We start from the raw sequence: 14,584 nt of genomic DNA on the forward strand, positions 1-14,584 counted from the left end.
ATAACTATAAAAATGAGTCCTTGAATGATTTCTCTAAGTACTATCAATTTGAATGTAGCATTTGTGAACGGTAGCCCAGTGTTTCCCTGTAAAAGCAGCCAACCTTGCTACCTAGCCTTTGGGGATATTTCACTGTAAGGACATGCCAACCATTAACTTTTGGATGTCCTACTTTTAAATACCTGGCACGCAGTTTATGGGCATTAAGGTCTAATAAGAGGGGCATGTTTATATTTATTAAAAAGGAAGGATTAGTGCTGTGAAAAGGAGTTATTTTGACAAGTCGAATTTGCAGTTTAAAACTGCCACAGGCTTGTTATCTGTGTGCAGCTACCAGGCTGTGCACAACGTTAGTCTCTCACAGGTAGCCTACGCATGTGTGTGCTTATGGGTTCATGTGTAACCAAACAAATGCCCCTTATGGCATTGACCTTGTCTTAAAAGGCAGACTCTGGTGTTAAACATGCTTGGTCCAATTACCCTGAAATTACCATGAGTGAGACTCAGTTAATGAGACTCACCCACAAAAAATGTCCAAAAACAGGGTCATCAAAAGCAAAAACTGCTAGAAGACTAAATAGGCAGAACCCATTTGCAACGGGACCTCATTGTGACCTCTCTGACATATGCAACAGGAAGGGGTTTTACATTGTGAATTCTCTGACAAACACCAGAAGGAGGGGGTATTAAATAGTGTACCCTGTAACAAATACAATAGGAAGGGAGTTTACATTGTTTAATATTGAGAGACCTCTTCACACAGATATTTAATTCTGTGGGCGGTACAGATTTCTGTGTTTCATTGAGTACATTTGTAATTTTATGTTTCAGACTTAGTTGTGTATGAATTAATACACTTTAAAAAAAAGAAAAGCAACTAAGCATTGATATAGTAAGTGCCAACATGTGCCTGGTTTCAGCATCACACCGCCTTCCTGAGTAGATTTTGAGTTTCTCTACCTCACTATGTTGACTGCAAAGTGCTAAAGGGGTGTAGTTGGTGCTCATTGTTATATAATAGTAAGAGTTTTTTCTCTGTCACTCTGTTGATCTTGCTTATGGGCATTTGATTAGGCATCAATCGTGCAAGCCCAGCTATGGAGTGCTTCCATTGCTCATAAGTAATGGAGATATTGTCAAGGTAGACCCTGTTTAAAATACAGTAGGAAATAGGTATGTTCTCTCCGGTATGGTCATGGGTTGTATGGTGGAACCATGCATGCGGCAACCACGCATGCCTGAACAACGCGGTCGGAACAACGACCACGTTGTTTCCACGCATGTCTTTACCACGCATGCCTTTACAACGATGTTTCATTCTAAAGGCATGCCTAATAAAGGCATGTGTGGAAACGGCATGTGTGGTTGTTGCATGCCACTCCCACCCTAAAAACAGAAGTACCCCGACCCCACCACCCTTAAAAACTACCCCAATACCCTCCACCCACCCTGAGCCCTAAAACCGTCCCCCACCCTCAAAAATAAAACAACCCAACTCCTAAAAACAAAATCATCTTTACCCCCCACCCCACCCCTAAAAACAGAAGTACCCCGACCCTCCACCTTTAAAAACTACCCCTATACCCCCCACCCACCGAGCCCTAAAACCGACCCACCCCCAAAAAATAAAACTACCCAACCCCAAAATACAAAATTACTGCAACTCTCCCACCCCCGGTCCTAAAACCCCAACCTGCCCTGAATACAAAATTACCCCAACCCCCCCCTAAAAACCCAACCCCCCAACCCGCCCTAAATACTAAATTACCCCGACTTCCTACCACCACCCCTAATGCCCCACCCCCACCTGCCCAAAATACAAAATTATCCCGCCCCTAAAAACCCGACCCCCCACCTGCCCTGAATGCAAAATTACCCCATCACCCCACCCCGCCCCTAAAAACCCAATCCTCCACCTGCCCCGAATACAAAATTACCCCAATCCCCACCCTGCCCCTAAAAACCCGACCCCCTACCCGCCCTAAATACAAAAATACCCCGACCCCCACCCCCACCCCTAATAACCCACCCGCCCCTAATACAAAATCACCCCAACCCCCATCCCCACCCCTAAAAACCCAACCCCCCACCCACCCTAAATACAAAATTACCCCAACCCCACCCTTAAAAACCCACCCCCCACTCACCCTAAAAACATAATTATCCTAACCCCCCCAAATACAAAATTACCCTGACCCCCATCCTGCCCCTAAAAACCGACCCCCCTGCCCTAACTACAAAATTACCCTGACGCTCCTTCCCTAAAAATCCAACCCCCCACCCGCCCTAAATACAAAATTACCCCGACCCACCTCCCCTAAAAACCCGACTCCCCTAAAAACAAAATTACCCCAACCCACCACCCGGCCCTAAAAACCATCGTACTGACCCCCCCCCACCCAGCCCCTTAAAAAGCAAAAATAACCTAACCTCCCCAACCCCTTCACCCCCTGCACCCACCCCTAAACACTACCCCAATACTGACCCCCCCCACTTACCTGACCGTGTCCTCTCCCGATGGATCTTCCTTTTTCTCTGCCGTAACCACGCATGTGCGTGGTTCAGCACATGCGTGGTTAAAGCAGAGAAAAAGGCCTGCGTTGTTCAGGCAAACGTCATTCCGCTTGTGTGAACAACGCAGGCATAATCATGTGACACATACAGTAGGAAGTGTGGTTGCATTGTGAGCTGTATGACTAACAGATTAGGAAGTCATTTTATATTGCAAACTCTCTGACAAATGGGGTTTCTATTGTGAATTCTGACTAATGCTAGAGGAAGGTGTTTGTACATCGTAAATTCGATGTCAAACACTATAGGAAGGGGCATTGCACTGTGTAAGACAGGGAATTTACACCGATCTCGTGCAGCAGGGGTAAAAGTTCTTTGCTATTCATTGTTTGCGTTTGTAATTTTAATATTTAGATGTACATGAAATAAAGTACAGTTTCAATTCAAAAGTAAAAGCATTGACTAGACATTGATCCATAATGTCTTAACGTGGTTTTCGCAGCTCCTGGTGTCTAACTGAAACTCTGCCCCTGACTAACCCTGGACTGCTCTGCCTCACTACCTTGTGGGTCAAGTGATCAAGGCGTGTACTAACATAACTACAATCAGGGCTTTGACTCTGCCTTTTTATGGGTATGTGTTCAGGAAACAGTTGAGGTACCCCTAATGACATAGGGGGTCATTCTGACCCTGGCGGTAGACTACCGCCAGGCCAACGACCGCGGATGCACCGCCAACAGGCTGGCGGTGCATCCATGGGCATTCTGACCGCGGCGGTACCGCCGCGGTCAGAAACGGAAAACCGGCGGTGTCCCGCCGGTCTCCCGCTGCCCTGGGGAATCCTCCATGGCGGCGCTGCAGGCAGCGCCGCCATGGGGATTCCGACCCCCTTACCGCCAGCCTGGCTCTGGCGGTTTTGACCGCCAGAACCTGCCTGGCGGTAACGGGTGTCGCGGGGCCCCTGGGGGCCCCTGCAGTGCCCATGCCACTGGCATGGGCACTGCAGGGGCCCCCTAACAGGGCCCCACCAAGATTTTCAGTGTCTGCCAAGCAGACACTGAAAATCGCAACGGGTGCAAATGCACCCGTCGCACCCCTTCCACTCCGCCGGCTCCATTCGGAGCCGGCATCCTCATGGAAGGGGGTTTCCCGCTGGGCTGGCGGGCGGCCTTCTGGCGGTCGCCCGCCAGCCCAGCAGGAAACTCAGAATTACAGCGGCGGTCTTCTGACCACGCAGCGGTATTCTGACGGCGGGACTTTGGCGGACGGCCTCCGCCGCCCGCCAAAGTCAGAATGACCCCCATAGTCTCTTTGCTCATTACTTACAGAGACAATGTTAATGCAGACCAATCAAAGCCAGTAGGAAGAAAAAGAGCATGCCTTAACCCCATGACACATACAGTAGGAATGGTGTTTGCAACATGGAGTATCTGATAGATAAAATATTATGAGATTTAAATTGGTAACACGGTGACCAACACAATAGAAAGGGGATTTACATTGTTTACGTCTAAAAGACCTTCTTCCACAGATTTACCATTCAGCAGGGGCTAGAGATGGGCTGGAGATGTTTGGTTTCCATTGTACACATTTGAAATTTTATGTTTACTATTTAGCTGAGTGCAAATTGAAGTTTGTTTAATTTTTAAAAGTAAGTGCACAAACTGGCCATTATTAAATTAGTGCCATTGTGTGCTTTGGGGAATTCTGAGTTTTTACCTCACAACCCCTCCCTGAGTAAGCTGTGGACTTCTCTGTCTTACTGCCTCAGAGAGTCAAGTGCTTAAAGAGAGTACTTGCTTCTCATTAACGTGGCTTCACGACATCCGGGGTAGAAGGTTCCAATTGCCCTTATCAAAGCTCAGGAACCATGACCAGCATTTGACCCTCCACACAAACTAGCTCCCTTACTCCAAAATAAACTGCAAAATATACTGCAGTATTCCCCTCTATCCCAGATGAAAACAGCCCTTCTGTTGTCCATCCCCCCACTGGCCATTACCGTGGCAGCACAAGCTCCAACAGCTACAGTGTGGTGACCACTGAAGAAACAGTAACAGCACATCATGTACTTAATGGCAGCAGTAGCAGTGCTGGTACAACGTGGAAGGATGCATATTGTATCCCCCCTTCTAAGCTGGCTCCCACATCCAATGGAAATGATGCAGCGCCATATTTTATATATCTATTTAAAACGTTTTACATAGCATGAATTAGACCGAGACTGTCAAAGCACTGCACATCACAGTATCTATTAGTTGTACACACAGCACGCATGGTAAATGGCAAGAACAAGGGTTATCTGTTGCCGGGCTAGGTCAAGGACAATAGTACTATATTAAGATGCAGGGTCCATGCTGCAGAAGCAATACACTAAATTAGTACATATTGCACTGCTCTCCGTGGGATAACAAAGCTCTAAGATGGAAAGGTACTTGAAAGCACCTTTTTTCATAAGGTATTTCTGGATCAAGAGGGCTTTAAGCCTCTTTTGAAAGCAGTGGCGGCTGGCAGCTTTAGGAGGGAGGGGGGCGGGCGGGAAGCACACACACACACACACACTCGTTCTTTCACACACAGACATGCACGCACGCACATCCATTAACAACACTCATAACATTCAAACATGCACGCACGCACCAAACATTCATTTTAGACGTTCACACACACTCATTCTTTCAGACACACATGCATGCACATCCATTAACACTCATACCATTCAAGCATGCATGCACGCACCAAACATTCATTTTAAAACATCACACACTCATTCTTTCACGCACGCACGCACATCTATTAACACTCATAACATTCAAACATGCATGCAGGCACCAAACATTCATTTTAAAAGATTACACACACTCATTCTTTCATGCACGCACGCACATCCATAAACAACACTCATAACATTCAAACATGCACGCACGCACCAAACATTCATTTTAAAACATCACAAACACACACACACACTTACCTTCAGCCTCGAGGTCCCAGGAGGGTTCGGACTGCTGCCTTCCCTCATTGGCTGACTTTAGGTCAGCCAATGAGGGAAGGCAGCAGTCCCAGCCTCATCACAGAGTGGGATGGGGTCAGTAAGACTGCTGACTCCACCCCACTCTATGACGAAGTGTCACTGATTGACACTCGCACTGGGAGCTTCAGGGCTTAAATCTGAAGCACCCAGGTCGAAGTCAATGGATGACGCTTTCCTCGTCACCCAAGGGAGGGCCTTGAGGCACCTTTGCTGAGCCGAGGAGGTCACGCCCATAGGAGCTGTGACCTCCTCAGCCCAGCAAAGTTCAGCTCAGGCAGACAGGAGTCAGCGCAAATCGCGCATGTCTGCTCCTGGCTGTCTGAGCTGAAAATGAAGAGTGTCTGTCAGGCTGACCTTTGTTCAGCCTGACAAACACTCTTCATGAGGGGCAAAAAATAGGGGGGCATGGCCCCTCCGCCCTAAAGGACGGGCCGCGCCTGTTTGAAAGTCTCAAACAGAAGGTGGTACGAATATCCATGGGGACAGAGTTCCACATTTATCGCGGAAGAACAAGAGATTGTTCTTTTTTTCCTGAATCGAGGGGATTCTAGGAGAAGAGAATTTGCATTTCATGTGGAGAGGTATCTCCTGAACAATGAGAGTTTTTGACGCATGTGCTCTGGAGTGCCACTGTACAAGGGTTTTGAAGTAATGTGTGCCGCTTTGAAGGTGCTTCTGGCTTTGATAGTCATGGATGAGATGTGATTTTAGTATCTTGCTCCTGAGATGAGTCTAGCAGCGGAGTTAAGTACTGCCTCCAGAAGGGCTAAGTGAGATTTAGGTATCTCTGTAAGGAGAACATTTTGGTAGTTAGTCTCGAAAATACGGAGGCGTGAACCACTTGCTTAAGGTCCAAGAGCCCTATTTACAACTTTATGGTGCAGGGCAGCGCCACAAAGCTTCTTGCTGCGCTACTCTGCGTCAAGAAGAGAGGGCTGGAATGTGCCATATTTATGACATGCAATGCATTCCTGCCTTTTCTGCACCATGGTACAAGAGAGTCTGCATTGTTGGCACAATTGTTTTTGTGCAGGAAGGGACACCTTCTTACACAAAAACAATCAATGGAGGCGTTTTCCTCTTTCTAATGCAAAATGCAGCACACATAGAAAGAGGGGAAAAACTAAGAGAAATAATGTTATTTCACCTCATTGTGCCTCCCTTACGCCTCCCATGGAAAATCAAAACATCCTAAATGGTGACAGCACTCTCAGACCCCTTTCAGACTAGCAGCTACACATTACCAGAAGCACTTTCACACCCCACAGTGTACCAGTCATACACTACTAGAACCAGTCTTACAACTCTCACATACACACAACCTTACACTAATGGCAGCACTCTCCATTTATCAAAGTAGCAACCACATTGAACAAGCACTAATCTCATCACGCCAGACTTGTATTCCTACAATATTGACAGTCATCATGCCTCTTGCGTAATAGCAGTCTCACTCTATTGACAACACTCTCACACCTCAAACACAATAGCAGTCTTATTCTGTTGTCAGCAGTCTCACTACCCTCTCAGACTAATAGTCACACATTACCAATAGCATTATCACACCCTTCACAGACAGAAACCCAATAACTGAAAGTGTCTCTTCATTCATTGGTGAGTTTGTGTGCATGACTGTGGAGTGCAGTTGGTGAAATGTAGGAGGTTACTTTTTGCCATAAATAATTTGGTTGGTAATAGTTGAATCTTCAAGAAACTGAGCCTGCTCTTTTGTGGACATATTTAATGATTCATTTTCTAGTTCCTGTTGTAATTAATGATTGAATATATTTGATCAATCAATCAAACGGCATTTCTAAAGTGCAACACTGTCACACACAAGGGGTATCTGGGTGCTGTGTCTCCATCGAAGAGCCAGGTCTTGAGTCTCTTATGGAAGTCTGCCAGCGAGGGGGCTGTACGGAGCTGAGGGGAAATTTGTTCCAGATCTTGGTTGCAATGGATGAGAAGGAGCAGCCACCATGTGGGGGAAGTGTGCGAGTGAAGAGGAGCACAGGTGTCTGGAGGGTTGGTGGAAGTTCAGCCAATGGTTAATATAGGCAGGTTCTAGGTCATGGAGGGCTTTGTAGGTGTGCATAAGAATCTTGAACTGGCATCTCATCTGGATGGGGAGCCAATGGAGGTCTCTCAGGTGGGGGGTGATGTGGGTTTGTTTGGGGAGGTCCAAGATGCGTCTGGCAGCAGCGTTCTGTATGGTCAGGGTTCATTTGGGGAGGTCCAGGATGAGTCTGGCAACAGTGTTCTGTATGGTCTGGAGTCTTCTGAAGAGCTGGGTGGAGATGCCGACATAGAGAGCATTGCCATAGTGGAGGCGGCTGGTGACAAGGGCGGAGGAGGCGACTGCATTGACAAGGATGATGCAGAGGCTGTATGCATTGTTAAGAGGTGTGGGTGTGGGTCAGAGTTCTGCAGGCCACCAGCTGTGGTCCCTTGCAGAGTTGTTCTTCCCGAATATCAGTACTTTGATATTGTCGGAATTGAGTTGGAGGCAGTTGTCTCTCATCCATTTGGCTATGTTGGTCATGGTGTTGCAGGAGTTGGATTGAGCGTTGAAGGGGTCCTTGATAAGTGAGAGGATCAGTTGAGTGTCGTCTGCATAGGAGATTATGTTGAGTCCTTGGGATCTCACAATTTCTGTGAGGGGGGTCATGTAGATGTTGAACAGGGTGGGGCTGAGCGATGATCCTTGTGGTACACCGCATCTGCTGTCTTTGGGTGCTGAGGTGAAGGGGGGCAGTCGGATGCCCTGAGTACATCATGTAATGAAGGATGCAATCCACTTGAGGGTGTCTTGTTGTGTGCCTATTTTGTAGAGTCTAATTGTGAGGGTGATGTGGGAGATAGTGTTGAATGCTGTGGAGACGTCGAGGAGGATCAGGGCTCCAGTTTCTCCTTGGTCGAGGAGTGTTCTGATGTCGTCTGTGGCGGCGATCAGCATGGTCCCAGTGCTGTGGTTTGCACGGAATCCTGATTGTGAGGCATCTAGTAGGTGTTTTTTTTCCAGGAATTCAGGGAGCTGCGGGTTGATGGCTTTCTCAAGTACTTTGGCTGAGTAGGGGAGCAGGGAGATCGGATGATAGTTTTGGGGATCTCAGGGGTCGGCTGAGATTTTCTTTAGAAGGGGTCTGACATCAGCGTGTTTCCATCTGTGCAGGAAGGTTGCTCTGCAGATGGAGGAGTTGGTGATGCTGGTGAGCTGCATGCTGACTGGGTTTGTTGCAAGGTTGTAGAGGTGGTGGGGCAGGGATCAGTGGGTGCCCCGGAGTGGATGGAAGACATGATGACTGTGGTGGTAAAGGCAGCGAGCGGAGACCAGGTGGTAATGGTTTGGCTGATGTTCGCTGGTTGGTTGAGGTTGGTGGGGTTGAGAGTGGCAGGTTGGAGGTTGAAATTGTTGTAGATGTTGGTGATCTCGCTGCGGAAGTAGTCCAAGATAGTGTTGCAGAGTTCTTGGGAGGGGTGGATGGTGTTCTTTATGGAAGTGGGGTTGGAGAATTCTTTGAACATTTTGAAGAGTTCCTTTGTGTGGTTTGCAGTGTAGTTGATGCGGGTGGTGATGGCTGCTTTTTTGGCTTTTTGGATGTGCTGATGACAGTTGCTGAGGGCTGTTTTTTGAGCTGCTCTGTCAGCAGGGTTCTTGGTGGTGTGCCATCATTTCTCCAGTTGGTGAAAGTTGAGATTGGTAGTCCTGAGCTCTGGGGTGTACCAGCTGGCATTTTTGGAGGTCTTGTTGTATTTTGTAGATTTCAGTGGGGTGACTCTGACGGCGCTGTCAGTGATCCAGGTGGCAAAGTTCTGGATGGCCTGGCCGAGGTCTGTTGAGGCCTTGGGTTGCGTGCTGGTGAGGGCCTGTGGCCAGTGAGTTTCCGAGACCTTACTCCAACCGCAGCAGGATGATATCTGAAGCCTAGTGATGATGTGATGGTCGTCGGTGATGGTGAAGTGTACAATGGTGTGGTCAGTCCAGGTGAGTTCTATGGTGTGGCTGAATTTGATTCTCTGTTGCTGGAGGTGAAAATGGGGTTGAGTATGTGTCTGGCTTTGTGCGTGGGTTTGGTGACCAGTTGGGTGAGTTCAATGTTGTTCAGGTTCTCCAGGAGGGCGGTGGAGTTGGTGTTGTTGGGGTCGTCGATGTGGAAGTTGAGGTCACTGAGTACGACGTAGTGTTGAGAGTCGATATCTAAGGGGGATGATGAGGTTGAGGATGGCATTGCAGAATGCTGCTTGGGGTCCTGGGGGTCTGTAGGTGAGGGTGCTTCTTATCACGGTCTTCACATCAGTCTGAAGTAGGATGTTGAGGTGTTTCATGACAGGAGTTGGATCATTGTTGTTGATGGTGCATCTGATGGTTTCCATTAAGATGATGGCGATGCTTCCGGCTTGTTTGTTGGCACGGTCTTGGTGTATCACATTGTAGCCTTTGGGAGTGGTGTGGTGATGTCGGGGTTCGAGGAAGGGTTCAGCCACGTTTCAGTGATGAAGGCAACGTCAGTGGAGAGGGTGGTGATGGTGTCCCAGGTTTCCTTGGCATGTTTGCCAAGTGAATGGGCGTTGAGCAAGATGCAATGGAGCAGTTGTGGGGTGTTCTTGGTCTTGTAGGCAGGAGTGGTGCAGTGGAGGCTGCTGGTATGTGTAGTCTGGCAGAAGGGATCTGGGCAAGTCCTGCGATGTGGAAGGCAGCGCAGGCTTTTGAGGGTGCCTGGGCGGAAAGATGAAGCTCCAATCTCTGCTGCTGGGATGTGTAGTCTGGCGGAAGGGATCTGGGCAAGTTCCACAATGTGGGAGGCGGCGCAAGCTTTTAAGGTGCCTGGGCAGGAAGACGAAGCTCCAATCTCGTCCCAGCAGCAGAGGCTCCTGAGATGTGTAGTCTGGCAGGAGGGATATGGGCAAGTCCTGCAATGCAGTAGGTGGCGCAGGCTTTTGAGAGTGCTTGGGCAGGAAGACAAAGCTCCAATCTTGTCCCGGCAGTGGAGGCTGCTGGGATGTGTAGTCTGGCAGGAAGGATCTGGGCAAGTCCTGCAATGTGGGAGGCGGCGCAGGCTTTTGAGGGTGCCTGGGCGGAAAGATGAAGCTCCAATCTCTGCTGCGGGGATGTGTAGTCTGGCGGAAGGGGTCTGGGCAAGTTCCACAATGCAGGAGGCGGCACAAGCTTTTGAGGTGCCTGAGCGGGAAGACGAAGCTCCAATCTCGTACCCAAAGTGGAAGCTTCTGGGATTTGTAGTCTGGAAGGAGGGATCTGGGCAAGTCCCAGGATGTGGGAGGTGTCACGGGCATTTGAGGGTGCCTGGGCGAGAAGACGAACCTCCAATCTCATGGAGACTGGCGGGCAGGATCTGTGCATCCCACATTGAAAAATGGGTCATTGTAATCTGAAAAAACTGGTACTGGAATGTGAAACTACAGCTTGTATATGTATGTGCAAGAAATAGAGCCTGCTCTTTTGTGAAAATATATAATGATTCATTATTTTTGGTTACTGTTTTAATTAATGATTAATTAGTATGGTGTTTGTAAAAAAAAATGGTATTGGAATGTGAAATTACAGCTTGTATATGTGTAAGGATATCATAGTTGCTCATAAAACATGCTGATATTGGTTTAAAAATTATTGTTTTGCTGTGGATTTGTCTGAAAATGTGTTTAATTGTTGAGTAGTTATAAATATTTTTGAAGGAATTAGTGGGGGTATGACGAAAAAAGTCTACATGTTTGTTTAAATAGGTTTTGATTTATGATGAATGGGAGTATTCACTTTTTGTAACATTTTTGAGCAGGCAAGTAGGAGATTTTAAGAAAATAGTCGGGAGAATGCATTTTCCCCATGGATTGAAGTAGAGGTAATCTGTCTGAATCGGGTAAATTGGCATGTATGGTGACAGACAATCATCATTTAATTTTTGGCAGTTTAATAACATAGTGCAAAGAAAAACAGAGTTCCTAGCTCTGTTTTTGTATGTGTCATATAAAACTGCCAACAATTAAATGTCGAGGGCTGTCACACACTCTAGTCTCACCCTTCAAGAATTAAGGGCAAGGGGCTCAGGATGTATATTTCTTGCTGCCTTTTTCTAGCAGATCATGATTGGTCATTCGGCATGCAGGAATCAGGAGGCAGGAGTCTAGCCTTGAAATGGTAGTCTCCGTTCCTAATCGGGAGGGTTGGAATGTATACAGCAGGGACCAGAGAAAGATGGTCCATTCTATGCTTATATATGCAGTGAGATATTAGGCGGGCTCACTCAATCAAAATGTTCATTCTTCTCAAGCAGACTGGTGGGCTACATATGTAAAAAAAAAAATCGAATATATGATTACTTTTGGTAGATACATATAGAGGCTGACAATATTCTCACATTAATGTGTGCATCTACTATCCCCTTAGTTGTGCCACTGGCATGATTATGAGAGCAATGTTAATTTTGCTGTTCCTAAAATGTGAAGTTGCTCTAATACATCAATTTACTCAGCTGTAGCATTACACTGATGGAAAGATGTGCTCCTGTGTGCTTGGTATGGCATTCCAGGCAGGGAAAGTCCCACAAACTTATGATTTTGTGGGTATTCACTAGCCTTTCCATGGCATGGTACTACTCTCAGAAATGTACTCCTACCACGTGAATTTCACATTGTGAATGAGAAAGGAACGCCCCAAAAGGTGGAGGGGTGGAGGCGAATAGGTGTCTACATGGGTAAAAATATTTCCTCATTTGAAAAAAAAAAGTTATCATGTAAAGAGTATCTTTATAATTGTCAGGCATTTGCAGGTATGCAACTTTACAGCATGTGCAATTAAGCATGAGTAGCTGCTTACGCATGTGAGTGCTCCAGGAAAGGTCTCTGTAGCATCTTTCTAGTAGAACACTTGAAATCCTTTACGAATCCAAAAATCCTAACTCTGCTCCAAATATAGTTGTGAAATTTATGGATGCAGATTTACTCTTTTTTTTGTAAAAATGTAACCTTTAAAACCATCCTGTACTGTTTCCCAGTCTCTAACTTGCGACTGTGCAAATTTTTTTATCGTGCCCAGATGTCAAGCCTTTTCACTATCTCATGATTGCACTTACCGACATGCTTGATTCTCCCCATGCAAGCAGCTGTTGAGACGGGAATTGGGAAAGGTAAGGTGCCTCGCTGAACAGTGCGAGACTGATCACGTTTCAACTAGGAAATGCAGCGAAAGGCAAAACGGCTGTTACATCAATTATCTGTCCTCGTTACAGGATCAGTAAACTCGACATATCATGGACGATACTTACATAGAATCAAAACCACATAACTCACTCTAATCTCTTATTACTATTTAAAAAATGATTTTACGTGGATTGGATCAAAGACAGAACCTAAAGCCTACATGCAAAGTTAAAACATGACAGTACTGTGAGACTTTTTTGAAGTAAAACATATATCCTCATGCACGAAATTCAAAATAATTAATGTATTCATAAACAGTGAGAGAGGCATAAAACCTGAATAAAAAAGCTGTGAGAGAGGCATAAAAACTGAAAAGTAGAATTTGTAAACAAGAGTGCAACATCTACTGAGAGTAATGCTGTTATACAAATCTAAATTTCATATCTAGCAATCAATAACCCACCAATTAGTAAAATCCGGTCAAGTTATTGAGAATGGCCATCCAATGTTCAAATAGTCTCCACTGTAAATCATTGTTTGCCCAACACATATCCATTGTGGATAGCCAAGCAATATGACTGAATTTTCAGTCCAGTGGGCCAATGAGATCAACACAACCGATTAGCCTGGTATCATGAGGATTTAGGCTTGCCATAGAAATTGCTTTACAGCAGTAGGGTAAACAAGGAAGGAAATGCACCAACTAAAAATAATATTCAGAGATGTATTGTATTGCAAGGATAAGCGGACATTAGAACCTGTAAAGACATTTACAGCTCAAGTACTCTAGAAGATAGTTCTACATATATTAGTAAAAACATAGTTTGCACCTTTCTTCATGGCATTTAAATACAAGTTATATTTAAAATGAAATGAAAAGTCACATCCACACCAGAATGAGGAGCTGTACCCTGTGGTAAATGCAGTATCGGAAACATTTGAATATGCAAGTTTCCACAAACGATATGTAAGTGCATATTGTCATCAACTTTTCACAATATTATCAATAACTCTAGACCCCGAAACTCTAGAGTGCTTGTGAAAGGAATGTGGCAGATTTTTATGAAATATCAGCCGCAACATTAAATTCTCTACAAATGTTTGAAGATGAAACTTGGTTTTTAAAAAACGTACAAGTAGACAGCATTTAAAAGTATTTGTATTGATTGAGTCTTACCTGTGAAATAAATGGCTGTAAACAGAAGTCAATGTTCACGTCAGCTGTTTTTCTTCGTGGAAAGGATACTTCTGATAAATTCACGCCGTGTTCTCTTCTAAGTACGAGAGGCAGCGGTCCTGTGCCGTATGATCACACCAGCATCAGTTCAGGTGTGACTTTCTTCTCTGCAGCTCTTTCTTTTCTTCTCTCTCTTGGCCCCTTGGGCAGGGCAGCTGCTGTAATCAGTGATTTTTCAAAAGTGGAAAAAACAAGCTGATTGAAGGAAAGTGAATGAAGAATAAACGCAGGCTGAGCCGTCCGACATGAGGCGCGCGCCAATAGGCAACGTGTAGGGAGGCGATAGCACCTGTAGCCATGGTGATATTCTATTTTGCTGTGTGTGTTTTTACAACCACTTCCCTGGATCACGTTTTGTGTTATATTGTCTTTGGTTAGCCCGAACGTGAGCGTGTTTTATTGTCACATATGTCAACACTTGTATTTTTTTCCTTTATTCAAACAAAGCTGATGATTGGAGAGGCAAGAATAGCTTTTTTCCGTGCGGAAAGCTACTTACCTTCCTGTCGGCAATTCTCGAGTTAGCTTCTGATGACTGAACAAAAAAGGGTCAGGGAGGAGACAGGCCAGGTCCTTGTCTCTGCTGTAGGATCTAGAGCTCTGCTGACTTGACAGGCAGGGTTTAATCACAGGGAATTATGCCTATATGA

The 14,584-nt window shown here is 46.0% G+C and overlaps 1 protein-coding gene across 1 annotated transcript in view; it reads right to left on the reverse strand.

The window, feature by feature from the left end:
- LOC138247318 (neuropeptide Y receptor type 6-like) overlaps window positions 1-14,101 on the reverse strand; it is a 309,403-nt gene extending 295,302 nt beyond the window's left edge. The window contains exon 1 of the mRNA XM_069202012.1: window positions 13,875-14,101. The gene's annotated coding sequence lies outside the window, so the exon portion shown is untranslated. The remainder of the gene's footprint in view (window positions 1-13,874) is intronic.
- Between the last annotated feature and the right edge of the window lie 483 nt (window positions 14,102-14,584).

This window comes from Pleurodeles waltl, chromosome 7 (genome assembly GCF_031143425.1).
Source record: "Pleurodeles waltl isolate 20211129_DDA chromosome 7, aPleWal1.hap1.20221129, whole genome shotgun sequence".
Classification (NCBI taxonomy): Eukaryota; Metazoa; Chordata; class Amphibia; order Caudata; family Salamandridae; genus Pleurodeles; species Pleurodeles waltl.